At 45.6% G+C, this 27,329-nt stretch overlaps 1 long non-coding RNA gene and 1 pseudogene across 2 annotated transcripts in view; both read right to left on the bottom strand.

The window, feature by feature from the left end:
- LOC129529410 (uncharacterized) overlaps positions 1-27,329 on the bottom strand; it is a 64,408-nt gene that overhangs the window by 23,567 nt on the left and 13,512 nt on the right. Inside the window, exons 1-3 of one of the 2 annotated variants that reach the window (XR_010133132.1) lie at positions 20,890-21,000; positions 18,141-18,269; positions 7,836-7,937 (exon numbers count right to left, since the gene is read on the bottom strand). This is a non-coding gene — a long non-coding RNA (uncharacterized lncRNA). Of the gene's footprint in view, positions 1-7,835; positions 7,938-18,140; positions 18,270-20,889; positions 21,001-27,329 lie in introns of those variants that run through there. The other variant, XR_008674901.2, reaches the window with a different exon arrangement.
- LOC101136881 (calponin-2-like) lies at positions 13,868-14,913 on the bottom strand (annotated as a pseudogene).

Here is a 27,329-nt window from a genome sequence, read left to right on the forward strand (position 1 = left end):
GCAAATGCTGTCCTCCCCACTGTCCCGTGAAATGAGATAGATAGCATTTCTGTCTCTGGCTTCTAGCAGGCATTTGGAACAATCAGAGCCAGGCAGCACTTCCATTCCACTGTGTGTTGAAACTAAGACCCTGCTCTCGCTTCCACCTTACAGGGGAAAACATTTGACTTTGAAGCATTCCAATCTGAGTTTTGCACTAAGTTACAAATGAATCACTAGCTGAAGAAGACAAACTAAAGTTCGTATATGTGTTTTAGTTTTATTTATTTTGAGACAGTCTCACTCTGTTACCCAGGCTGGAGTGCAGTGGCGCGATCTCGACTCGCTGCAACCTCCGCTTCCCAGATTCAAGTGATTCTCCCACCTCAGCCTCCTGAGTAGCTGGAATTACAGGCACCCACCATCATGCCCAGCTAATTTTTGTATTTTTGTAGAGATGATAGGGTTTCACCATGTTGGCCAGGCTGGTTGAACTCCTGACCTCAGGTGAAATGCCCGCCTCAGCCTCCCAAAGTGCTAGGATTACAGGCGTGAGCCACCGTGCCTGGCCTTATATATGTGTTTTGTTTTTAAATTAACATTTTGTAAACAGATGGTGGTCTGCATGTGCACCGATGCTTTAAGAGTGTATGGAGCCAATGGGAAGGGAGTGTGGAGAGAAACTGCTTGTTGGGGTTGAGGCAGCATCTAAGAACGCCTGAGTCCTGCCATGGCAACAATCCTGCAAAGACAGACAGACAGGACCTCACTTTGTTAAACTGATGAGTTTAAGTTCAAGACTAAAGACGAAGCCAGAAGATGCAGACTAGCTTCAAGGCTGAGAAGTGGGGAAGGTGGAGCCAGGTGGACCTCGCCTCTGCATCACAGAGGCCTGGGTCCAGGCTATGGTGCTCTTAGCATCTCTTTAAGAATAAATCCCAGAGCCCAAGGTTGGAAGAGGAAGTGGAGGCCTTGCGTTCAGATGGCCCTCCCCACCCTCTCCAATGACAGAGGAGCCCAAGGTTGCCGAACATATTTAAGGCCATGTCATCCGAGTTCAAATAGACATGAGTTTGTAGTAAGTGGTTGCTGCACTTTGCCAGCTGGAAGATCAAGCCTTAGAACTGGAGGTTCTTTCAAGTCCCCCAGAAAGTGCTGGCATACACTGTGTACCGGGGCAGCTCCCTCTTTAGAAGTCCCTGTCAGCCCTTGGGACACAAACTGCATCCCCTGGCCCCTTGGGGGTGGTCTGATTCTTTCTGTTCTCTTTCATCTGATTCAGTAATAAGCTAGCTAGCTAGCTGCTGCCTTATTACCGCCTAACTAGAGACTCCTAGTTTTGGAAAGACAGTAAGATGTCAGCTTGCCAGCCTCTATTACTGGGATGAGGAGACGGAAATGGAAACCATGAGAATGGTGTGCCTCTCGACAGTTGCCACTGACCCCTGGAGAGGAGTCCTAGTTGGGTTGGGAGGAAGGGGGTTGGGCTTGAACTCTCCCTGCCCCCTTACTTTTGGAGCAGCAGCATCTCCCCGAGGAGCTGAGAGGTCACTCCCTGGGTCAAGCAGCCTGAGCTAGTCCCTCTCTACGGACAGGATGATTCACAGCCCAGAAAAGGGAGCAGCCACCTCTGGAAACCGTGTACATCCTAAGAGCCCCTCCTGCAGCACCTTCCTTAGGTTGATTCAGGGAGGGAAGCTGTGGGAGGAGTCGGGGAAAGGCCCAGGAGCAGTGCTTCCTCTCTCCCTGCTGCACCAACATCTTGGAAGCTTGGTGGAGGTGGGAACACAACTCTTACCAGTAGTGCTGCTCTTCCTCCTGTCCCACACCCCCACTTTCTCTTCCCCTTTCCAAATACCCAAAGGTTTTAATGTGATCTCCTGGCATTGGAGACCCTGGGCACCACTGCACATTCAGGCCAGTGAGCAGGTCAGGCCCATGTAGCCACCGGAGGTGGCAATGCCCGAGAGGCCATCCTGCGGGCACTAGCTGGAGATGCCAGTGCTGAGTGACTCCAAGGAGATTGTTTTCCTTCTGAAAAAGCAGCACATGGCTGGGTGCAGTGGCTCATGCCTGTAATCCCAGCACTTTGGGAGGCCGAGGCGGGTGGGTTGCCTCAGCTCAGGAGTTCGAAACCAGCCTGGGCAACACGGTGAAACTCCGTCTCTACTAAAATACAAAAGCTGTAGCTAGGCATGGCAGCTGCTCAGGAGGCTGAGGCAGGAGAATTGCTTGAACCTGGGAGGCGGAGGTTGCAGTGAGCCGAGATTGTGCCACTACACTCCAGCCTGGGCGACAGAGCGAGACTCCATCTCAAAAAAAAAAAAAAAAGACACCATTCCTTTTGCTGAAGTGGGCACAGGCCAGGCCCCTAGGAACTGAGCACTTGCAGTGCTGCAGGAAGTGCTCTCCTGGCACTCCCTTGTCCTGCCAAGAAGTGGGGACTGCAGGGGACTTTGAGCAACCCAGTACATGAACCTCTTCATTTACAGAAGCATTTTGGAGGCTTTTTTCACTACACAAAAGGTTCTACTATAGAATTTTCCAATTGTATTTTGCATTTTAAAATATACTGTTCATTAACATAAAAATATACACAAGGCCGGGCACAGTGGCTCATGCCTGTAATCCCAGCACTTTGGGAGGCCGAGGGAGGCGGATCACTTGAGGTCAGGAATTCAAGACCAGCCTGGCCAACATGGCGAAACCCTATCTTTACAAAAACTTAGCCGGGCCTGGTGGCACGCCCCTATAGTTCCAGCTACTCGGGAGGCTGAGGCAGGAGAATCGTTTGAACCTGGGAGGCAGAGGTTGCAGTGAGCCAAGGTCGCGTTACTGCACTCCAACGTGGTTGACGGAGCAAGACACCGTCTCAAGAAAAAAAAAAAGTGTACACAGTTACAAGTGAAATTCCCACTTGCTAGAGGTAACTGACTCACCACCTTTAGTGAGTTGTCTTGGTTTTGTTTTTTAAAAATACTCTGCAACAAACCTTTACTTGTTTTTGTTGTCTGTTACAGAGTAAACCGTGGTGTAGATTCTTCTGCCAGAAATTCTCACACTTTTGGAGTTAGAGAACAGAAATGGTTCAGTAAGTGACAAAATGACAGCCAGAATAGATGATCTAGGGCTTTGTCCCACATCCACCATGGCCTCAGCCTTTTTCTTTCAACCTTGTTTGGCTGGCTCCTTCCTCTATCCCTAAAGCTGTCCAGTCCTCCAGCCTGCAAAGCAAATTCTTTCAAGTCAAAGCAAATTCTTTCAAGTCTCTGCCTCCAGCAAGTATCCTGTCTTGCTCCTTCCCTTCACTGTGAAACGAACAGAAAGTGGCCAGCTCTATATCGTCTTTGCTTTACCACCCCTTCCTCTTCCTCCTGCTTCTGCTGCCCCCCCCACCACCCCAACATTGGGTGTCCCCAAGGACTAGCCACACACTCTAGACCCACTCCAAAGCATTCTTTCTTGCAACCATTCTGCAACCTGCAACCTTGCTAACCCTCCTGCCAGTTCTTCTGCCTCTGTAGTTGGCCTGTGAGACTTTGCAGGCAGCCCTCTCACCTACTTCCTTGGCATTACTGCTCTGAGGCTCAGCTCTCTGCCCTCCTTCCATGCATGCTTCCTTGGACATGCAGAAATTAAAGTGCTGAAAATGGAGGCCTGTTATATACCACAGTTCTAAGTCTCTGGAGGCCTCCTTCAGGCACCTGGGGAGACTGCGAGAGCATCAGGTGTCCCCATCTGGACGTGTCTATGTGGCCATGCTTCACCTGCACCCCCCACGCAGTTCGATGGCATTAACCTGGGGACTAGTTCTGGGCCTGAAAACTGAGCTCAGCCTTGTCAGCCAGAGATGCCTCGGGGCTTCCCCTGAACTGAGAGGCCACAACGTCTGCTCTTCGCTTTTATCCTCTGTTGCAGGATGCAGTCAGCACCTAGTGTGGGGGTGAACGCCGATGCCAAGTTTGCCCTCCTATCCTTCAACCCCAAGGAGGAAGTTCACCTCTTATTTTCATATTGTAATTGAATTCCGACACCCCACCAACCCTTCCTGGGACTGGGGGAAGCCCCATCGTCAGTCTATTTATGACACTCAGTTGTAGGAAGCTTTGACCCTGGTTGGACAGGAATGAGCTAGAGCACCCAAAGCCACTGGGCATGTTTTCTGTGTGCTGCCCTAGGCAAGGGCAGAGGGGCCTCTGCCTCCCCTTACCTGAGCCTACCAGAACACCCTTGCCAGTCACATGTCTTCCGGGTCACCCTGCTGCCCTCCAAGGCACCTCATGCCCTCAGAGGGCCCTGCTGATGCCTGAAAAGCCCAGATCAAGCTGAGAACAAGGGCCTGGCTGTCTGTTCAGGAACCCTCTGCGCTGTTCTGCCTCGGTACTCTGTCACCCCTCATTGCTGAGGACCCTAACCAATGCATGCACAGAGAGTCTTGGCTTCTGACAGCTCTGGATATGCTCTGTGGCGCCTTCATGTAGTAAGTCATTGAAGGCTAAGTCTCTGTGCAGGCTTCACTGGTGACTCACACATGTCCCCACCCCTACCGTTCCATGAGATGACATGGCACTTCTGTCTCAGGCACTGTTTGCTCTCAAGAATATGCTGCCTGTTAGGGAAGATGATCAGGCAGATAAATATATTCATACCCTCATCCAAAAAGAACAGGACCTGAAAAAGCCTCTTAGAGACAACCCATTGAAAATGGAGACCAGTGTTTCATACAGCACATAGTGAAAAAGGTTTGATCTGAATTTAATCTTGCAAAATGAAACTATTATTGAAATAAGTATCTTTTTTGAATCGACAAAATTATATATAATATACAGTATGTTTTGAAATATGTATACATTGTGTAATGGTTAAATCGATCTAATTAACATATGCGTTACCTCACATACTTATTTTTTTGTGATGAGAAACACTTAAAATCTACCCTCTTAGAGATTTTCAAGAATACAAGGCATTGTTATTAACTAAGTCACCTTGTGGTGCAATAGAGCTCTTTAACCTAATCCTATTTAACTGAAATTTATCCTTTCACCAGTATCTCCCACTGTTTTGTTTAAAAGTATGTTTTAACAAAAGGTAATTGCAACTATAGGCTAATTCTTTGTTGTTGTTGTTGTTATTGAGAGAGGGTCAGTCTCGCTCTGTCGCCCAGGCTGGAGTGCAGTGGCACGATCTTGGCTCACTACAACCTCCGCCTCCCGGGTTCAAGAGATTCTCGTGCCTCAGCTTCCTGAGTAGCAGGGATTATAGGCATGCACTAGTACACCCAGCTAATTTTTGTAGTTTTAGTAGAGGTGGGGTTTTGCCATGTTGGCTTGGCTAGTCTCAAACTTCTGACCTTAAGTGATCCACCTGCCTTGACCTCCCAAAGTGCTGGGATTACAGGCGTGAGCCACCACTCCCAACCAGGCTAATTCTTAAAAATAATATTTTAGGTGTATTTCCCTCCCCAAATTATATGATTGCGCAATAGGACATTATTTCATGTTTGATTTTCTAGTGTAATCAATCACAGGATCATTTTAGGAAAAGTTAGTCAAGGGCTTCCTCAATTTCCCTCTTAAATCCTTTAGTCTTTGATATTCACATCATCCCCCTAGGAAACACCTAATTGGTTAGACATGTCACCTTCCCCTTCATTTGTTAATGGACCTACTCTCTGTGATCCTTATTTCCAATGGCTACACTCATCTGAGCAGTTTGCCAACACATTCACCAACTATGTGAAATTCTGCATATTTTACAAAACTTAAATTGTACTTTGGTGCCTGTTTTGTTGTATTTTCAACATCTCACAATCCATAACAGGAAAGCTGGGCTATGGTGGATGGAGAGTATGTTAAAGAGGAAGAGATGTTTAAGTGGAGAGTGATTTTTCTAAGTGGTTGAGTTGTGTAGAGAATACTCTTCATGTCTGATGACTTTAGCTTTCTCCACAACTAGTGGCTACAGGAACTTGGATACTGACTAGTTGGAGTTATAGCTCAGAGGAAGAAGAGAGTACATGTACATCTGAGCAGGGAGCCTGCCCCTTGGGGGATAGCAGTGACATCAACACATGGCAATATGATGACGTCAAGGTGAGCCAAGGCAAGTGGGCGGGTTTCAGGATCTGAGCCAGAGGGCATGGGTTAGCGAACGGGAAAGGCAGGAAATATTTGTTAAAAGCTTAGGCCAAAAAAGTCTCCTATGTCAGGCCAAACACTGGTCCCAATTCTATAGGTATTTGAGGTTTCTGAACAGAGAATGGAACAAGATGATAATAGTTAATATTTGTTATGAGCTAGGCACTGTCCAAATACTTTCCATGAGTAACACATTTAATTCTCCTATTAACCTGGTGAGGTACTGTGACAGCCTCATTTGAAACTAAGATGACTGAGCCAGTAGAGCTGTTAAGCCCCTTGCCCAAGGTCACCCAGAAAGTTGAAGCAGCAGAGCCATGGTTTGAATCTGGGCCCTCTGCCTCCTGAAATCACGCTCTCAACCGCTGCGCTACCCAGTCTCTCCTGGGCCCAGGATGAATGGAAGTGGGTGCTGGGAGGCGAGGCAAGATGAGGTGGAAAGAGCAGTAAGAGGCCACCTGCATGATAAAAGGCCTAAACCAGGGCAGAGAACGGTTCAAGAACAACTCCAAAGAACACTGAATGTTAAAGTACTAGTGCTGTTTCATTGGCTTTACACAGGACTGTTTCTTTCCAAAACTCAGTAAGTCATGCATGAAGCAATCACCAATGCAAGAATGAATCAGGGGCCGGGCGCGGTGGCTCATGCCTGTAATCCCAGCACTTTGGGAGGCCGAGGCAGGCAGATCATGAGGTCAGGAGATCAAGACCATCCTGGCTGACATGGTGAAACCCCGTCTCTACTAAAATACAAAAAATTAGCCGGGCGTGGTGGCGGGCACCTGTAGTCCCAGCTACTCGGAAGGCTGAGGCAGGAGAATGGTGTGAACCCGTGGGGCGGAGCTTGCAGTGAGCCGAGATCGAGCCACTGCACTCCAGCCTGGGCGACAGAGCAAGACTCTGTCTCAAAAAAAAAAAAAAAAAAGAAGGAATCAGCTGCTCACTAAAATTAACTGTTTCAGCCGGGCATGGTGGCTCATGCCTATAATTCCAGCATTTTGGGAGGCTGAGGTGGGTGGATCACCTGGGGTCAGGAGTTCAAGACCAGCCTGATCAACATGGTGAAACCCCATCCCTACTAAAAATACAGAAATTAGCCGGGCATGGTGGCAGGCACCTGTAATCCCAGCTACTTGGGCGGCTGAGGCGGGAGAATTGCTTGAACCTGGGAAGCGGAGGTTGTAGTGAGCAGAGATTGCACCATTGCACCCCAACCTGGGCAACAAGAGTAAAACTCTGTCTCAAAAAAATAAAAAATAACATAAAATTCACCGTTTCTCAGGAAGAGCTCCCTCAACTAAACAGCTTCCCTTCTAATGCAGGGACAAATTGGCATTTAAGATAAATTTGCAGCAGACACCAGGGGGGCTAATGATCCTATGATTGATTACACTATAGAAAATCAAACATGAAATGATGAAGCTAGAGCTCAGTGTCTGCCTAGGCAAGTGCCTGCTTGTGCACAGCAGACAAAGCCCTGACCCAGTGTTGTGAGACCTGTATTCTAGCCCCCAGTCACTTACGGGGTAGGGGGTTGACCACTCTACTCTGCTTTAATTTCTCACCTATGGGGATATTTGTCCAGTCTGCCCATGGGACTGTTGAGGATCCAGTGAGGAAATAGATCGTGTTTTACAAAGTCTGGCTGATCTACAGTGGAAAGAATGGTTCTGCCAAAGCTTGCACTTGAACATCTGTGACTGATTCCCAGCACCTTACCTGCGTTCCAGTGTAGTCTCCATGGGAGGCAGCAGGAATCCTGCTTGTCTGCCATGCAGCCTGGCAGCTCCAAGGCAACAGCATCCCTCCTCTTACCCATATCTGCCAAACCCAAGAGAAGAGGGAAATATGTCAGGTCTCTCAGGGTGTGGGAAGGACTCTTGGCCATCTCCAGCCAGGACAGTCCCCAACAAGAAATACCGGGGTTGGGGTAATGCCAGGGACAGGTTTTCTGGCAAGGATAGGAAGCTCTGCCCTGGGCTGCTGAAATCTCTGACAGATGGGCTCCATGGGTGGCCTTGCTTCCAGCACAGGCGAGGTCTAGGCAAGTGGTCAGCAGTGCAGACCCCCTCCCTTCAGGGCTTCAGCCGCCTTACCTCCATGTGGGCCAGTGTCTGGATGTGCAGCCAGTGATCCCTGAACTTCCCAAATACAAACCTCTTGATGGATGCCCATCCTAGGAAAGGAGCGGCACCAGAGGTTGACTCTCTGGTCAATTTCTAGTATTTCCTCTGAGCCCCAAGGGCAGCATTGTGCAATAAGCTGCCTTGTCTGGCCTCTCTTGCCGTGCCCATACCTACTAAACCCCCCGATTATGGCCTTGCGGGGAGTGTTCCCGTCCAGTCTCAGAGTAGGAGCACACATGGAGGCCCTTTCCTCTGTGGTACCCTCAACCCTGCTCTGCACTTCAGTAGTCCTGCTTGACCCACAGATCCCTCCCACCTTCTGTGCCCCCCATGCCCAGGGCTGCTTCTGTTGCTTCCCTCACCTTCCCTTCCAGCCCAGACTTCCACTCCCCTGCAAGCCATCCAGAAGAAGTCTCACACTAAGTCGTGGAAAATGCACAAGCCAGAAACAGCACAACTGTCCAACCACAGGGCAAGGAATAAGGAACTTGTGAAAGTTAGCCACAAACATAACATGGCAATGAATCAATAAAGTAGTTACATACAGCCACATGGACAAATCTCACAGAATATTGAGTGGAAAAAAGAATAAAATATATGCAGTATGATTCCATTTTTGAGAAGTTCAAAACCAGGCAAAACAAAACTATTCTTTGGGGGTGCAAGAATATGGTAACTACAAAAGCCGAGGTCCCGGTGGTCTCTAGGAGGATGTAGAGAACAGGTTGGGGAGGATCTAGAGTGCTAGGGATGCTCCAGATCTTGATTGGAGTAGTGGGTTTATAATTCAGCAACCCCTACAGATATGTTTGATGTGCTTTCCTACATATATGTTATTTCATGAAGAAAAAAAAAAAAAACCCTAGCACCCCATCCCCCTGCTCTGCCTTGACCGGCTCAGGGCACAAGCCCCCTAGCGTGCACACCTCTTACCCTGTTGGCCTCAGTGGGGAGCATTGGATGGGGAGCTTCCAGGGCCTGAGGACAAAGGGATGGCCCACCACTCAGAGGTCCCATCTTTATTCCTTCCTCTGGGGTGTCTCCCTGTCCCAGGTTGTCACATCCTGGCCCCAGCCCCACTGTGTTCTCTGGGGAGTTTGGCTGTGTTGACCTGGAGCACCCAGTTTCCTGGCTTCCTTGGGTGGCCTTACCTGACCTAGGTCTGTTTCTTACAGAGGGATCTGCTCTAATGAGCCATTCCAGTGCCCCAGGTTTAATTTAATATCTGGTGGGATAGTCTTGGTCTTCGTCATTTGTTTCTGTCACGTGGTCACCTGCTCACTTACTTACAGTTAGGGGAAAGCTTACAGGGAGTCATGCCTGGGAACGTTTGATTCTATGTGAGAATATCAGTCACATAGCAAGGTGAACTCTTACTCCGTGTCAGATGGACATTGGCCATGGAAACCAAGATCCTTGTCCTTATGGAGAGGAATGCTGAGAGAAGACAGGGAAGTGTGATGAGGGCTGCAGAGCAGGCTGGCAGCCTGTGGGAACCTGCACTGAGCAAGTCAGACAAGGGAAGGAATGTTTCACTGAAGGCCTGAGGGATGGAGAGGGAACAAGAGGGAAGACACTCAGCCACGTCTTCATTTCCTTTAGCCCTGACAACCATGCTTTATAATAGGTATTATTATTCCCATTTTACAGATGTGGAAACTGAGGCACAGAGGGGTAAAGAGCCCAGCCCAAGCTCACTCAGCTAACATGTGGCAGAATGAGGACTTAAAAAGCCAGTCTAGATGATTCAGAAGCTGTAAGCAAGGAGGCTGCTACCACAGTCATGGTCAGGAATGACGGTGGTTTCACTGGTTATGGAACAAGTAGATGTGTGGGCTCAAGAGAGGTACTAATGATAGAATTGATGTTCTATGGACTTAGGGAGGGATCAGTCAGAGACAACTCGCAGCTTCGGCCTTGATCAACTAGGAGGACAGTGATTCACATTCACCAAGATGAAGAAACGGGAAGAGCAGATTTGGAGGGAAAAAGGTCATTCATCTAAATTTGATACATTCTACTTCAGTTAAAAAAAAAAAAAAAAAGAAAGAAATGGGTTGATTGAAAACAAAACAAGATGATTCCATGCCTAGAACTCCCGCTCTGTGCCACCCCTCCTTCAATCCCAGCATTCTCACACCCTTCGCCCTGCTTCTTTCCAGCGTCCTCATGTATACCTGTACCTCTGATCCTTGGGCCCTCCAATATCCAATGCCAAGCAGATTGCATTTCAGAGAACCACCTAGACGACACTGTCCTTGGCCACACCATTCACCACCTCACCCGTGCTTTCTCCTGACCTTCTCAGGGTGGAGTTCCCTTGGTCTTTCTAGTCCTGAGACCACTCTCTGTGTGCAGAGCTGGCTTCATAGGTGTGCAGCCTCTGCAGTTACACATGGCCCCACACTCAGAAGGGCCCACCTTCCGTTTAATGCTCCTCTGTTGCAGTCTTGAAATTCCTAACATTAAACAAAGGACCCCACACTTTCATTTTTCACTAGGTCCCTCCCACAAATTATATAGTCGGTCCTGTACGTATGTCTGCAACATAATGAGGCAAACCAACGTGCGGCAGCCTTTCCCATCCATGGCAGTGAACCTCATTTCCATCTAGGAAGTCCAACTGCTTCAAATCACAGGGAGACAAAGCAAAAAAAGGAGCTCAATTTTTTTTGTTTCTATGAAATACAGTTTTATGTGTAGTTTTATGTTTCTTCCTGGATAATAATTTAGGAGGGAACCCTGAGGAACAGGATACAGAAATAACAAATTATGGGCCATTAACTGTGGCTAATTATTTCTTTATAGCTTAGAGTGGAGGCACATCTGAGTTGCTTTGGCACTCACAGTTACAGGAAGGGAGGGAGGGCAGCTTAAATACAATATAGAACCCATGGGGAGACGAAGGGAGGAGCAATTTATTGCAGGTTCAGCATCCCCAATCCAGAATCTGAAACGTTTTGAGAACTGACATGCTCAAAGGAAATGCTCATTGGAGCATTTTGGATTTCAGATTTTCAGATTAAGGATGCTGAACTATAAAAGGATAATGCAAATATTCCAAAATCCGAAAAAATTAAAAATCCAAAACACTTCTGGTCCCAACATTTTGGATAAGGGACATTCAACCTGTAATCTCAGCCTAGCTTCTGAAGCATAAAAGCAGAGCAGCAGACAAACATGCAAATAAACTTATGTCCAACCCAAAAGTCTAGTATCTGGTTTGACTTTGTGGAAGAAAAGGATTTCCTGTTTCACAGAATCCTTTTGTTCCTTGCCCTTTTTACCCAGAGAGAGAGAGAGTTGCTTAGCATAAGTCATGGAAGGATGGCTGGGGACTATCAGAACCCTCAAGAGAAAGGTTTGTTGGTCTGGTTTATGCTACATTTAGGAGAAGGCCCAGGACTGTTCCTACAGCCAAGACTGGAACGAGGACTCAGGGTAGGGGTGGGGTGGGTAGTGGATGGAGAAATAGGAGAGTAACCAGGAAGAGAAATGGGTACCCAGGTATCCTCTGAGGGTGACTCGAAAGAGAGATCAAAAAGCAACTGACTGTGAAAGTCAGGAAACACTTTTGCCATCACCGGAATCCATGAATGTTGAAGATTGACTGAGTAGGCTGTTTTCTTTCTGGTGATGGACAGTTCCTTCTAGATGCAGCAGAGTTACAATTCCATACTGTAATATGTTGGATAATGAGCCTTCAACTGGGTCTAAAATTAGGACTTTGACACACAAGAAAAATGTCTTCAGGCTTCAGGTTTTTGTTATCTGGTTTCTTTTGGATACTTTTAGCTCTTCGTCTATCCTCCAGAAAAGACCAAGCTGACCCACTCATTGTTAGCACAAAGAATGCTGTAAGGGTCACTGAAGACAAATCGTGCTGGTTTGGGAATAAGAAAAAAGAAGACAAACTCCTCTTGCCACAACTATGTGCTAGCCTAGAAGTGCACTTTAGTCATTTATTACCTCATTTGACATTGATCTATCATATGATCAACATGACTCACTGGTGCCTAGAGACTCTCTAACTTGTTTTTCCTGGCCCTGTGCCCTATTCAATACCCCACACCCCAGATTTACTCCTTATTACAGCTGGCTTGTGGGAAATGGGACTGGCCTGGGGTTCTCAAGAGTGGGCTGAGCTACCTCTCCAGTAGTGCTCTCGAAAGTGGCTATTGTTTCTGAACTGAGAGCTCTGCAATGAGCAGACACTGCATGGACTGTTCTTCTGAAGATTTAATTCCACATATATAGACATTGCCCAAGAAGGCTCTTCCTTTAGCATGGTTTGTATGCTCATGTTCCAGTCTTCTTATTTCCTACCTGGAGAACTCTTGCTCTTCATCGATCCATTAATTATTGGTGTGCCAATTTGTGTTTCAGCTGTGCCAAAATGAAGGATCGGGATTATCTTCTAAACAAAAAGAATGACCTCCTTCTCCTGTGTCTAGGCCCTGAGGCATTTCCCTGCTCACTAATGGGATTAAGAATATTTTCATATGTTTATTGGCCATTGTGAATTTTTCTTTTTTCTTTTTTTTCTCTTCTTACAAACAGATGTTTTATTGCATTTGGTCCACAGTCGTATTTCACATTATCTCATGGAGCAGGGCCCCTGGGTGTGGGTCCCTGTGCAGTACTTGGTGGGGCATGTGGCCGGGGGAGATGGAGCAGTATAGCTGGTCAGGCCAAGAAAGGGAGAATGAGGGCTGGGGGCTCTTTAAAACCTACTGAGAGGTCAGGCACAGTGGCTCATGCCTGTAATCCCAGCACTTGGGGAGGCTGCGGCAGGCAGATCACCTGAGGCCAGGAGTTTGAGACCAGCCTGGCCAACATGGTGAAACCCTGTCTCTACTAAAAATACAAAATTTAGCCAGGTGTGGTGGAGCACCTGCAGTCCCAGCTACTTGGGAGGCTGAGGCAGGAGAATCCCTTGAGCCCAGGAGGTGGAGGTGCTGTGAGCATGCCACTGCACTCCAGGCTGGGCAACAACAACAACAAAACCTACTGAGGTCACAGTGTGGGGAGTTAGCATGGAGAGGGGGTCAGGCTTAGCCCTAACAACTTAGAATTCCACTTCCTTGTACAGGCCTCACTTTCCCTACCGAGCCCTGGGGCAGGTCTGAGGGTCTGAGGTCTGTTGGTCTGAGGGTCCTAGGGAAATCCAGCCACTTGGGAGCCTGAGATATTTAGTATCGTGGCCAGGCCCCCTTTCCCAAGGGACTTATTTCCCAGCACCCTCTCCACTGTCCCTGCCCCATTCCTCGGAAAAAAAAAAAAAAATGTATTTTTCTTTTGTTGATACTTCCTGAAGCTTTAGCGGGTACAGAAAACACAAACTGATCAGCTGACAAAAGGGAGAAAAGGAGAGGCAACTGGAAACCTTCGGGGACCAGTTCCCTCCAAGCCCAGGTCTCTTCTCCCCAGCACAGCTTGGCCCACAGCCTGGACGTGCCAACAGGGACCCTCACCCTACACTTAGCGGGATATGGCCTTGACTCCTTCCCCCACAGCCCGGTGGCTCAGTCCTGCGAAGGACCAAGGCAAAGGGGAAAAAAGCCCTGCTGCCTGATCCCATGCTGCCACTCACAGACCCTCGGTTGATTGGCAGCACTGAACAGGTTAAGAGGAAAAAGACATGAAAACACAGAAAAACCCAAAAACCCAGACGGGGAGATGATGTGGGGAGAGAGCATGCTGGCAGACTTCGTAGTCAGCTTCCTCCTGGTAGTAAGGGGGATATTCAGGGACCTCCCCGGGGCCCAGGCAGTCGCCAGCGCCTGAGGGAGCCCCCACTGTGCCTTGCGGGCAGTACTTGGGGTCGTATATCTGCTGGCCCAGGCCAAGACCTGGCTACTCTGGTTGGTGCCCTGTGTGTAACCCATCTGCAGGGATATGGAGGAGTTACCACACTTGTCGGTTCCCAGCTTGGTGTCAGAGATGTGCCGCTGCATCCCAGGAGCCGTCATGGCCACCTGGCTGACACACTTGTTTATACCCATCTGGACACTGATGATGGAGTGGTCCATGGGGGGCAGGATGTAGTTGTTGGGGTCGTAGAAATGCCTCCTCATGCTGTATGCGGTCATCCCTGACTGGCTGGCACATTTGTTGGTGCCCATCTGCAGCCCGAGCATGCACTGGCCAGCCTTCAAGGGGGGTTGTCAGAGTTCCACTCCTGCTTCTCCAAGTACTTGATGCCAGTGTCCACCCCGCTCTGCAGCTCCTTAGTCTTGGCCTTCCTCACCAGGGCGAGAAGAGACACCTGCAGCTGTGTCATACTTCTACTCTCAAACAGGTCGTTGGCCTCGAACAGGTCCATGGGGTTCATCCGTAGCTGACCATGGCCTTGATGAAGTTGAAGAGGTTTTCTAGCTGGTGCCAGTTCTGCATGTAGTGATTGATCTTGGGGACTGAGCCTGGCTGTAGCTTGTTCATGAGTGTGCATAAGATAATCCCGTCCTTCAGGCCCTTCTGGAAGTCGGGGCCGATGAAGAGGCCTGTGAGTCCCTTGATCCAGCTGTGGAGCTCTGCCTCCTTCTGGGGGTCATATTTGGACAGAAGCTGGTTCTTGACCTCAGCCGACAGCCCATATGAGGGGCCCTTGTTGAACTGCGTGGAGCTCATGGCTGGCAGACACGGCGGCGGGATGGGACTGGACAGGACGGGACAGTACCCGTGAATTTTTCATTCTTATCTGCCCACTTTTATTGGGTTGCTTTTTCTTACTGGTTTATAAAAACCATTATATATTGGAGCTTTGAACTTTTTATTAAATGTAATATAATCACAGGCTGTCACTTGTTTAAACTGAATTTTTTAGTGGCATCTTTGTCAGTTACTAAGCTACTGTCTCTCGGCTTCCAACCTGCCCTTCTGTATTCAGCTCTGGGATGCTGGAACTGAAACTGTGAAACTATAGTCCTCCTTAGCCAGCTGGCCTTCTGATAGGTCCCGCCAACAAGGGGAGCTAGAGAGAGACTCGAAGCCAGGAGGAGGGTAGAAGGAGTTGCTCCTTCCTGTTTTGCTTGATGCTCCAGTCAGTGTTGTTCCAGCATTGGCTTCTTACCATGAAGGTAGCACTTGGTTCCAGTTTCCAGCCTCTTGCAGCAGTCCCAGAATGATCCTCATTCCAAACCTTGGTGGTAACAGCCAGGTTATATCTGTGGTAGGCAGAATAATGGCTCTCCAAAGATGTCCATGTTCTCATTCCTGGAACCTGTTGAATATGTTATCTTAAATTGCAAAAGGGACCTTGCAGATGGGATTAAGATGAGGAATTTGAGATGGGAGATTATCCTAGGTAGTCTGGGTAGGACCAATGTCATCACAAGGGTCCTTACAAGCCTAAGAGGAGAGCAGAAGGGTTAGTGTCAGAGTGATGTGATGTGTAAAGGACTCAACCAGCCATTAAAGAGGAAAGAAGGAACCATAAGCCAAAGAAGGTGGGCAGCCTCTAGAAGCTGGAAAAGGCAAGAAAATGGATTATCTCCAAGGGCCTCCAGAAAGGAACACAGTCCTGCTGGCACCTTGCTTTTGCTCAGTGAGTTCAGCCAAGAATGGCTGTTGAGGTGCTGGAGAGCAGTAACCCCAGGGGCCCTGAGTTCTAGTATGATTTTGCCATTAACTAGCTGGCTTTGGAGACAACGTGGCCCCACCCTGAGCCTCAGTTTCCTTACTCACTGTATGCTGGGCACCATTATCTCACAAAACAAAGTGGGTGTTGATATTTCTCATCCCCAATGGCTTTAAAGAGGGAAATGGAATAATTAGATGTGTGCTTCAGAAAGATCACTTGGGCTGCGGTATTAAAAAATGGTTGGCTCTTTATTCTCATCCATGTTTGTCAAAAATCTTACCCATCTTTCAAGACTTGGTTCACATCTTCTGTCTTCCACAAGTCCCCTCCCCACCCTGCCTGACCTCTTAGTTGGAGTCATTATCTACCTGGCACTCCCCACAAAGCAGAGAACTACATATACTGTAAATCCCTTGAAATTGGACATCACGTGTTTCATCCACATGTGCTCCACCGGGCTAGGTCCATGCCCGGACTGATAAATGTGTGCAGAATTATCCTCTGCACTGAAAAACCATTTTTGTGGGACAGAGGAAGAAATAATGGAGCCACTCAATACTTGTTGGGGACTCAAGCCTTCTTTTGATAAGGGAGTTTATCTGCAGGCCTCAAGGGGTGTACAATTAAGCACTGCAGGATGTATTTCCCCTAGCTCTGAAAGGTTCTGATCTGCCTTGAGTACTGATGTTGAAAAGGACTGTCTGGGAAACAGGCCCTGAGGTCAGCTTGGTTTACTGTCACTAGGCTTTAATCATATCCTGCAACTTGGAACCCTGAGAGGGTTCTTTTCACCTTGCACAATATGATGTGAGCTTTGCCGAGCTGCACTATTGATAAATGGGAAAGAGCAATAGTGACCTGCTTTCTCTTTTGAGACTTTTGCCCATTAAATATATTCTTCCTTAGATCCAAGCAATTCAATAGTATGGAAATTAAAAGCTTTTGTTGAATACCTGTTCTACAGTTTGAAGAGCAGTCCTCCCGTTTCATAATTTAGAATAACTTGAAGAAAAAAACCAAAATATCTATTATTATCTAAGAAAAGACTGGAAAATGTTTGTGACTTCTATAGAGTCTGTAACCAAGAACAGTATACCTAAGAAATCCAGAGATTTCCCAGATAATTTTTTTTTTTTGAGACAGGGTCTCACTTTGTCACCTAGGCTTGAGTGCAGTGGCATGAACATGGCTCACCACAGCCTTGACTCCCTGGGCTCAAGTGATCTTCCTGCCTCAGCTTCCCTAGTAGCTGGCACCACAGCTACAGGTGCACACCACCACACCTGGCTAATTAAAAAATTTGTTTTGGTAGAGATGGGGAGTTGCCATGTTGCCCAGCCTGGTCTTGAACTCCTGGGTTCAAGCAATCCTCCTGCCTTGGCCTCCCAAAGTGCTGGGATTACAGACCTGAGCCACCATGCCTGGTCCCAAATAAATTTACAAAGAATTTCACTGGGGACTAGTTAAAATATTCTGGGATTAATTTTTATTAATGTATTATTATTATTCTACCACACTGCCTCTGGTGGTGTGGTGGGGACAGAGCTTGATTGAAAAGAAACAGCCGGGCGCGATGGCTCATGCCTGTAATCCCAGCACTTTGGGAGGCTGAGGCGGGCTGATCACGGAGTCAGGAGATTGAGACCATCCTGGCTAACACGGTGAAACCCTGTCTCTACTAAAAATACAAAAAATTAGCTGGGTGTGGTGGCGGGCGCCTGTGTCCCAGCTACTCGGGAGGCTGAGGCAGGAGAATGGCATGAACCCGAGAGGCGGAGCTTGCAGTGAGCTGAGATCTCGCCACTGCACTCCAGCCTGGGCAACAGAGCAAGACTCCATCTCAAAAAAAAAAAAAAAAGAAACATGAGAGAACTTTCTGTAGTGACAGTCATACTTTATAATTGGATGCAGGGGCCGGGCACAGTGGCTCACGCCTGTAATCCCAGCACTTTGGGAGGCCGAGGAGGGCGGATCACCTGAGGTCAGGAGTTCAAGACTATCTTGGCCAATATGGTGAAACCCTGTCTCTACAAAAAATATAAAAATTAGCCAGGCAGAGTGGTACACGCCTGTAATCCCAGCTACTGGGGAAGCTGAGGCAGGAGAATTGCTTGAACCTGGAAGGTGGAGGTTGCAGTGAGCTGAGATGGCGCCACTGCACTACAGCTTGGGCGACAGAGCAAGACCCTGTCTCAAAAATAAAAAAAAATTGGATGCAAGATACATATGTGAATACATTTGTCAAGGCAAAGACTAATTCCAACAGCAAATTATGGTGATATTATATATAAGAGAGTAGAGAGTGATGGAGTTTACCTTGAAATGGAGCTCAGCCCCTGCCATGCTCACGTGTTCTGTAGCTTCCACTACTGGACTATTTATGGCCTCCATTGCAGAGGGCCAGGCTGAGAGGAAAAGATGTCCTTCTCTCCGAAGCTGTTGAACCTGGAAAATATAGGGGAGGCAGAGGTAGAACTGTGGCAAATGAGAAAGGTACTAGGAAGCGGTATAAAAAATAGTAGCTAACATGAACCCAATTCTACGTGTGGGTATTTTATTTCTTTTCTAGAAAAATGCAAAAAAAGTAGCCTGCAGGGGGGCAGATCAGAGCAGCAGTTCCCAGTGTGTGGTGAGGAGGGACCCTACAGGCTCTGAGACTCATTCAGATGGTCATGAGGTCTAAATTATTTTAATAATAATAATAGGCCAGGTGCGGTAGCTCACTCTTGTAATCCCATCACTTTGGGAGGCTGAGATGGGAGGATCACTTGAGGTCAGGAGTTCGAGACCAGCCTGGTCAACATGGTGATACCTCATCTCTACTCAAAACATGAAAATTAGCCAGGCGTGGTGGCGGGCGCCTGTAGTTCCAGCTACTAGGGAGGCTGAGGCAGGAGAATAACTTGAACCTGGGAGAACAGTTTGTAGTGAGCTGAGATTGTGCCACTGCACTCCAGCCTGGGTGACAGAGCGAGACTCCATCTCAAAAAAAAAAGGAAAATAATAATAATAATAATAACCCGTTATTTGTCTTTTCATTTGCTTTCTCTTTCAAGTGTACAGTGGAGTTTCCAAACACTGAGTGACATGTGAGAGCTTAAAAAATTAAATGCAGAAGTTGATTTAAGAATCCAGCTGTCTTCTTTTGAGCCAGACATTAAAGAAATTTGCAAAGATGTAAAACAATGACATTCTTCCCATTATCGTTTTGTTTTAGACAATGTAGTTATTTTTCATTTAAATGTTATGTTAATGTGTAATGAGTTTATTAGTGTTATTTCTAAATGAGTTAAATATTTTAAAGTTTCTCTATTTTGGGCTGGGTGTGGTGGCTCACACCTGTAATCCCAGCACGTTGGGAGGCCAAGGTGAGTGGATTACTTGAGGTCAGGAGTTCAAGACCAGCCTGGCCAACATGCGAAACCCTGTCTCTACTAAAAATGCAAAAATCAGCCAGGTGTGGTGCCACACGCCTGTAATCCCAGCTACTTGGGAGGCTGAGGCAGGAGAATTGCTTGAGACTAGGCGGCGGAGATTGCAGTGAGCTGAGATCGTGCCACTGCACTCCAGCCTGGGTGAAAGAGCAAGACTCTATCTCAAAAAAATAAAATAAAATAAAAATAAAGTTTGTCCATTTCAATTTATAATATGGTAATTTTTTTTTTTTTTTTAAACAGGGTCTTACTCTGTCACTCAGGCTAAAGTGCAGTGGTGTGATCAGAGCTCACTGCAGTCTCAAACCCCTGGGCTCAAGTGATTCTCCTGCCTCAGCCTTGTGACCAGCTGGGAGTATAGGCACACACCTTTGTGCTTAGCTAATTTTTACATTTTTTGTAGAGATGGGCTTTCACTATGTTGATAGGCTGGTCTGGAATTCCTGCGCTCAAGTGATCCTCCTGCTTCAGCCTTCCGAAGTGCTGGGATTAGAGGTTTGAGCCACTGTGCCTTGCTAATATGATAAAATGTGATAGCTGTTAAATAAACACAGGATTTTTAGGGGTCCATAGTAATTTTTTTTATTAAAAGTGTTTTAAAAGTGAGGTATAATTTATATACAGTAAAATGCACAAGTCTTAAATGTACAACTCAATTAATTTTTACGTATGTATACACCATGAAACCTTCACCCACTTCAACATATAGACCATTTCCTTCACCCTGGAAGGACCCTTGCACCTTATTGAATCAATACCTAGTCCTCCGGAGGTAACCATTATTCTGATTTCTACCACCATAGATTAGTTTTGCTTGATTTTGAATGTCATATGAATGGAATCATATACTTTTTTGTTTGGCTTTTTTTTTTAATCTCAGCATAAAGTTTTTGAGATTCATCCATGCTGTTCTGCATATTACTACATTTTTTTACTTTTATTATTGCTGGTGGTATTCCATTGTCTGATTATATCACAAACTGTTCTATGTTTTTCTTGATGGATATTTGGATTTTGTCAAGTTTTTGGCTATTAGTAATTAAGTGGCTATGAATATTCTTGTATAAGACTTTTGGTGGACATATAAACTAATTTTTCTTGAGCATATTCCTGGATGTGGAATTGCTGGGTCCTATAGTTGGCTTTATAAGAAACTGCTGGCCAGGTGCAGTGGCTCACACCTGTAATCCCAGCACTTTGGGAGGCCAAGATGGGTGGATCACTTGAGCTCAGGAGTTTGAGACCAACCCGGCAAACATGGTGAAACCCCATCTCTACTAATAGTACAAAAATTAGCCGGGCATGGTGGTACACTCCTGTAATCTCAGCTACTCGAGAGGCTGAGGCACAAGAATCACTTGAACCCAGGAGGTGGAGGTTGCATTAAGCTGAGATTGCAACACTACACTCCAGCCTGGGTGACAGAGTGAAACTGTGTCTCAAAAACAAACAAACAAACAAAAAACGAAACAAAGGCCAGTCACGGTGGCTCATGCCTGTAATCCCAGCACTTTGGGAGGCTGAGGCGGGCGGGTCACCTGAGGCCAGGAGTTCGAGACCAGCCTGGACAACATGGTGAAACCCCATCTCTACTAACAATACAAAAATTAGCCAGGTGTGGTAGCACATACCTGTAATCCCAGCCACTTGGGAGGCTGAGGCAGGAGAGTTGCTTAAACCCGGGAGGCAGAGGTTGCAGTGAGCTGAGCTCACCACTGCACTCCAGCCTGGGCGACGAGCCAAACTCTGTCTCAAAAAAAAAAAAAAAAAAAAGAAAACATCAATAATACTAAGTGGTGATGAGCATGAGTAACAATTGGAAATCTCATACATTGCTGGTAGAAATACAAAATGGTAAAGCCATTTGGAAAAACAATAGGCAATCTCTTATAAACATACTCGTCCATTTGACATAGCAATCCTATTTTTAGGTATTTATCCAAGAGAAATGAAAGCATATCCATACAAACACCCGAATGTGAATGCTCATAGTAGCCTAATTCAAAGTAGCCCCAAACTAGAAACAATCCAAAAGTCTAACAACTGGTGCATGGATAAACAAATTGTGGCACATCCACATAATGGAAAGCTACCCAGCAATGGAAAGGAACAAACAAGTGATACATGCAACAACATGGATGAATCTCAAAAGCACTGTGGTCAGTTGAAAAAAAAAAAAAGGCAAACACAAAGGAGTACATACCATATGATTCCACTTATATGACATTCTAGAAAAGGCAAAACTATAGGGACAGGAAACATCAATGGTTGCCAGGGACTGTGGGTGAGGAGAGGAGACTTGACTATAAAGGAACATGAGGAAATTTTTCAGGGTGACAGAAATGTTCTGTATCTTGATATGGTGGTGATTACATGATTGTATACATTTGCCAAAACTCACAGAATTATATACTTATAAAGGGTGAATTTTACTATATATAAATTATGCCTCAATAGACCTGACTTTTAAAAAATAAACATTTCAAAAATTAAGACAAAACCCCTCAAAAAGTCATTACCTTGCAAACAAAAAGAATTTCTTTTAAGCACGGCCTGACACAGAATGATGTGTTCGGTGAGACAAACTGGAAGCAACGAGAAAGAAAACAATACCTCCTAGGTACATGAGGTCCCACTTATATTTTGAAGGCTGGAGAGACCTATGCCAAGGCTGTAGCTCAACGCATGAATGTATTTATCTTCGAGTCTTTGTACTTTCCTAGCACTTAGCAAATGATAAGCATTCATTAAATGTTTGTTTGAATGAACTTTTGTTTTGGCTGCTGAGAGACATGTGGCCTAATTGCTGTAGTGGTTATGACAATTTGGCTAGCTCCATGTGAATGATTTGAACTATGTCAAGAGTCCCCAAGACCACCCTCAGGTTCAGTAATTCACTAGGAGTCATAGGACTCCGTTAAACTTATGGTTATGGTTTATTATAATGAAAGGATACAGATTCGAATTAGCAAAGGGAAAAGGCACATAAGGCAAAGCCCAGGAGAAACCAGGCATAAGCTTTCAGCTGTCCTCTACTAGTCTCACAGTGTTTAATGCTCTGAGTAATGATGTTTGACGCCGTGCAAATTGTTGCCAACCAGGGAAGCTCACTTCAGTCTCGGTGTTCAGGATTTTAACGGAGGCAGTCATATAGGTATGCAGGCCCTGTGTAAATGACCTTAGCTGTCAGTCTCCAGCTGCACAGGTCAAATTGACACTGTGTGGTCCAGGATTTCAGGCATACAAAAATAGGCATTCACCATAAATCACATTGTTAGCATAATCTACCTAGACAAACAGATGCAGTGTGGCCCAAGGCCTCAGGCATACAAAGACACTCTTATCAGGCAGGATATTCCAAGCTTCAGAAGTTATCTCCCAGAAGCTGGTCAAGGGCCAGGCCATTATTTGGAATATGCAGGGCTTAAGTAACCCAAGCCTGCTGATTTAATGCTTTACTGCACAGACTGTATCAAGATTTTTAAACCAGGCTTTGTGAATAGCTATATATTCATGTGCATGTGAGGGCATATAATTCTCTCAAAATTCATATCTCATAATTTCTGTTTGTGTATTTTTTCTAGGTAAAAGATGTTTCACAGCTTTTGTCAGATTGTCAAATATCCCGCAACTCAGAAAGATTAAGAATCTGGAGTGATGTCAGCAAGAGAGTGGAATAGGAAGCCACAGACCTTGGTCCCCTAAAGAAACACTGGGCTGGGCATGGCGGTTCACACCTGTAATCCCAGGACTTTGAGAGCCTGAGGTGGGAGGATTGCTTGAGCCCAGAAGCTCAAGACTGGCCTGGGCAACATAGTGAGACTCATCTCTACAAAAAAATTTAAAAATGAAAAACTAGCCAGGCATGGTGGTGAATGCCTGTAGTCCTAGCTACTTGTGAGGCTGAGGGAGGAGAATCGCTTGAGCCCAGGAGTTCAACCCTGCAGTGAGCTATGATTGTGCCATTGCACTCCAACCTGGGTGACAGAGTGAGACCCTGTCACTAAAAAATACATAGACACTTACTTAACAATAACATACAGTTTAAAAAGCCTTTATGAGAACTCCAAAACTCAAGTAAGAAGTCACAGAGGCCGGGCACAGTCGCTCACACCTGTAATCCTAGCACTTTGGGAGGCTGAGGTGGGTGGATCACCTGAGGTCAGGAGTTCAAGACCAGCCTGGCCAATATGGCGAAACCCCATACAATTATTACAAAAATTAGCCAGGCGTGGTGGTGCATGCCTGTAATCCCAGCTACTTGGGAGGCTGAGGAAGGAGAATCGCTTGAACCCAGGAGGTGGAGGTTGCAGTGAGCCAAGATCGTGCCACTGCACTCCAGCCTGTGCAATGGGAGTGAGACTCCATCTCAAAAAAAAAAAAGAAAAAAAAAGAAGTCACAGTACCCCAGGCAAGTGCAAAGCCAAAAACAGCTGCATGGAAACAGGTAAGAAGCCATTGCCTTCACTCATGATAGTCCTTTCTCCACAAGCCAGCACAGCTCAGTGTAATCATAAAAAAATGCCCAACTCATGGCTTCTTCCATGGGAGGGAATGAAAAGAATGGGATTTACATCTAATGTTCCAGCTTTTTGGGGAAACTTCCCAAGGGACTGGTTTCTGTTTTGTGTGACTCTGAATGCTGACAGAGAACTAGCATACTTTGGATACATGGGGGCCCTTGAGACAGCTCAGCAGCTTGTTGCAGCACCAGAAAACCTGCAGTACTGAAAACAGACAATGGAAGCAGCAAGAAATTATGAGCTCCTGATAAAAACCAGCAAACTTTTCTAATTGGGAAATTATATGCACAAGCCCAGAGAGATGCATCCCCAGAAAAGGTTTGAGAGGCCCACAGAATCTCTGGCTGGACTGATTGATGAAGTTCTTCCGCTGTATGAAGCCGGTCTATAAAGACTGGGAGAAGCTGCTGTTTTTACAAATGCTTAAATTCCAACAAGTATTAATAAGACATATGAAGAAACAGGGAAACATGGCCCAATCAAAGGATCAAAGTAAATCACCAGAAACTGATCCTAAAGAAATAGAAGCCAGCCGGGCATGGTGGCTCACACCTATAGTCCCAGCTACTTGAGAGGCTAAGGTGGGAGGATCCCTTGAGCCTGGGAGGCAGAGGTTGCAGTGAGCCAAGATCATGCCACTGCACTCCAGCTTGGGCAACAGAGTGAGACCCTGTCTCAAAAAAAAAAAAAAAGGATACAATAACTAAAGAAAATAATTCACTAGAAAAGTTCAGCAGCAGACTTGATCAAGCAGAAGCAAGAATCAGCAAAGTTAAAGACAGGTCATTTAAAATGATCAAGTGAGAGGAGCAAAAGAGGAAAAGAATAAAGAAAAATGAACAAAGCCTAAGGAACTTATGGAACACCATCAAGTAGGCCAATATATGCATTAGGGAAGTTCCAGAAGGAGAAGGGAGAGAGAAGAGCACAAAGAGCTTATCTGAAGAAATAATAGCTTAAAACTTCCCAAATCTGAGAAAGAAAATGGACATCCAAAGTCAAGAAGCTCAGCCAGGTGCAGTGGCTCACACCTGTAATCCCAGCACTTTGGGAGGCCAAGGCAGGCAGGCAGATCGCTTGAGCCCAGCAGTTCCCAGCCTGGGCAACATGGTGAAATCCCATCTCTACAAAAAATACAGAAATTAGCCAGGTGTAGCGGTTCACACCTATAGTCCCAGCTACCTGGGAGGCTGAGGTGGGAGGATCCCTCAAACCCAGGAGGTTGAGGCTGCAGTGAGCTGTGATCACACCACTGCACTTCAGCCTGGGCAACAGAGCAAGATCCTGTCTCAAAAAAAACCCAAAAAATTCAAGAAGCTCAAAATATTCTAACCAGAATGAACCCAAATGGGCCCGCAAGAGATGTGTTATAATAAAACTGTCAAAAGTCAAAGACAAAAAGAGAACCTTGAAAGCAGCTAGAGAAAAGCAACTCATCACATACAAGAGAGCTCCCATAATATTATTAGTGGATTTCTCAGCAGAAACCTTACAGACCAGAAGGGAGCGGATGAATTGAATGACATTTTCCAAGTGCTAAAAGAAAAAAACCCGAAAGGGTGGGCATGGTGGCTCACACCTGTAATCCAAGCACTTTGGGAGGCTGAGGTGAGAGGATTATTTGAGCCCAGGAGTTCAGGACTAGCTTGGGCAACATAGGGAGACCCGTCTCTATACATTTTTTTTTTTTTTTAATAAAAATCAGCTGGGCACGTTGACATGTGCCTGTAGTCCTGGCTACTTAGGCAGCTGAGGCAGGATTGCTTGAGCCTGAGAGGTTGCAGTTGCAATAAGTCATGATTGTGCCACTGCACTCCAGTCTGGGTGACAGAGTAAGACCCTGTCTCAAAAAAAGAATAAAAAAGAAAAACTAGTAACCAAGAACACTATATCTAGCAAAACTATTTTTCTTTTTTTTTTTTTTTTTTGAGACGGAGTCTTGCTCTGTCGCCCAGGCTGGAGTGCAGTGGCACAATCTCGGCTCACTGCAAACTCCGCCTCCCGGGTTCACGCCATTCTCCTGCCTCAGCCTCCCCAGTGGCTGGGACTACAGGTGCTGGCCACCACGCTCGGCTAATTTTTTGTATTTTTAGTAGAGACGGGGTTTCACCGTGTTAGCCACGATGGTCTCAATCTCCTGACCTCGTGATCTGCCCACCTCGGCCTCCCAAAGTGCTGGGATTACAAGCCTGAGCCAGCAAAACTATTTTTCAAAAATGAAAGGAACTAAAGACCCTCCCAAATAAACAAAAGCTTAGGGAGTACTCACCACTAGACCTGCCTTATAAGAAATGCTAAAGGAATTCTTTCAAGTTTAAACTAAAGGATACTAGATAGCAACACAAAAGCATATAAAAATATAAAGCTGTCTGGTAAATATATAGACAAATACAAAATCCTGTAATACTGCAATGGTGGCATATAAATAACATTTAATTCTGGTACAGAATTAAAAAGGTAAAATCATAAGAATAATTATAACTATAAAACTATATTAATGATACAAATATAAAAAGATGTAATTTATGACCTTGATAACATAAAGGGGGGATGTAAAGGAGTAAAGTTTCATATGCAATTGAAGTTAAGTTGTTATCAGTTTAAAATAGATTGTTATAATATGCCTTATGTAAAACCCATGGTAACCACAGAGGAAATACCTATAGAAGATTAAAAAAAAAACTGAGAAAGGAATCAAAGCATGTCACTACAAAAAATTAATGAAACACAAAGGAAGACACCAAGAGAAGAAAAAGGGGACAAATTAACTACAAGACATTTAAAAAGAGAAAGAAATGGCAACAGTAAGTCCTCCTCTATCAGTAATTGCTTTAAATGTATAATAGATTAAACTCTCAAATCAACAGACATAGAGTGGCTGAATGGATTTAAAAAACAAGATCCAACTATATGCTGTCTACTGGCTCACTTTAGACATAAGGACACACAAAGGCTGAAAATGAAAGGATGGAAAAATATATTCCATACAAATAGTAACCAAAAGAGAGCGAAGAGGCCACACTTATATCCAACAAAATAGACTTTAAGTCAAAAACTGTCACAAGAGACAAAGAAGAACATCATATAATGATAAAGGCATTAATTCACCAAGAAGACGTAAGAATTATATATGTGCCTAACATAAGCGCATCCAAATAGCTATAGCAAACATTAATGGAATTGAAAGGAGAAACAGACAGTAACACAAAAAGAGTAGATTTCAATAACCTATATTCAACAATGGGTAGAACAACCAGTCATAAGATCAATAAATAAATAAAAGATTTGAACAACACTATATACCAATTGGACCTATATAGAACAGTCCACCCAATAACAGTGATAATGGTGAATACCCATTTTTCTCAAGCATACATGAAACATTCTCCAAGACAGATCACTTGTTAAGCCACAAAACAGGTCTTAACAAGTTTAAGAAGACTGAAGTCATACCAGGTATCTTTTCTGACTACAATGAAATAAAACTAGAAATCTATACAAAAGGAAAACTGAAAAATTCCTAAGTATGTGGAAATTAAACAACACAT

The sequence above is a fragment of the Gorilla gorilla genome, chromosome 23 (genome assembly GCF_029281585.2).
Source record: "Gorilla gorilla gorilla isolate KB3781 chromosome 23, NHGRI_mGorGor1-v2.1_pri, whole genome shotgun sequence".
Taxonomy (NCBI): domain Eukaryota; kingdom Metazoa; phylum Chordata; class Mammalia; order Primates; family Hominidae; genus Gorilla; species Gorilla gorilla.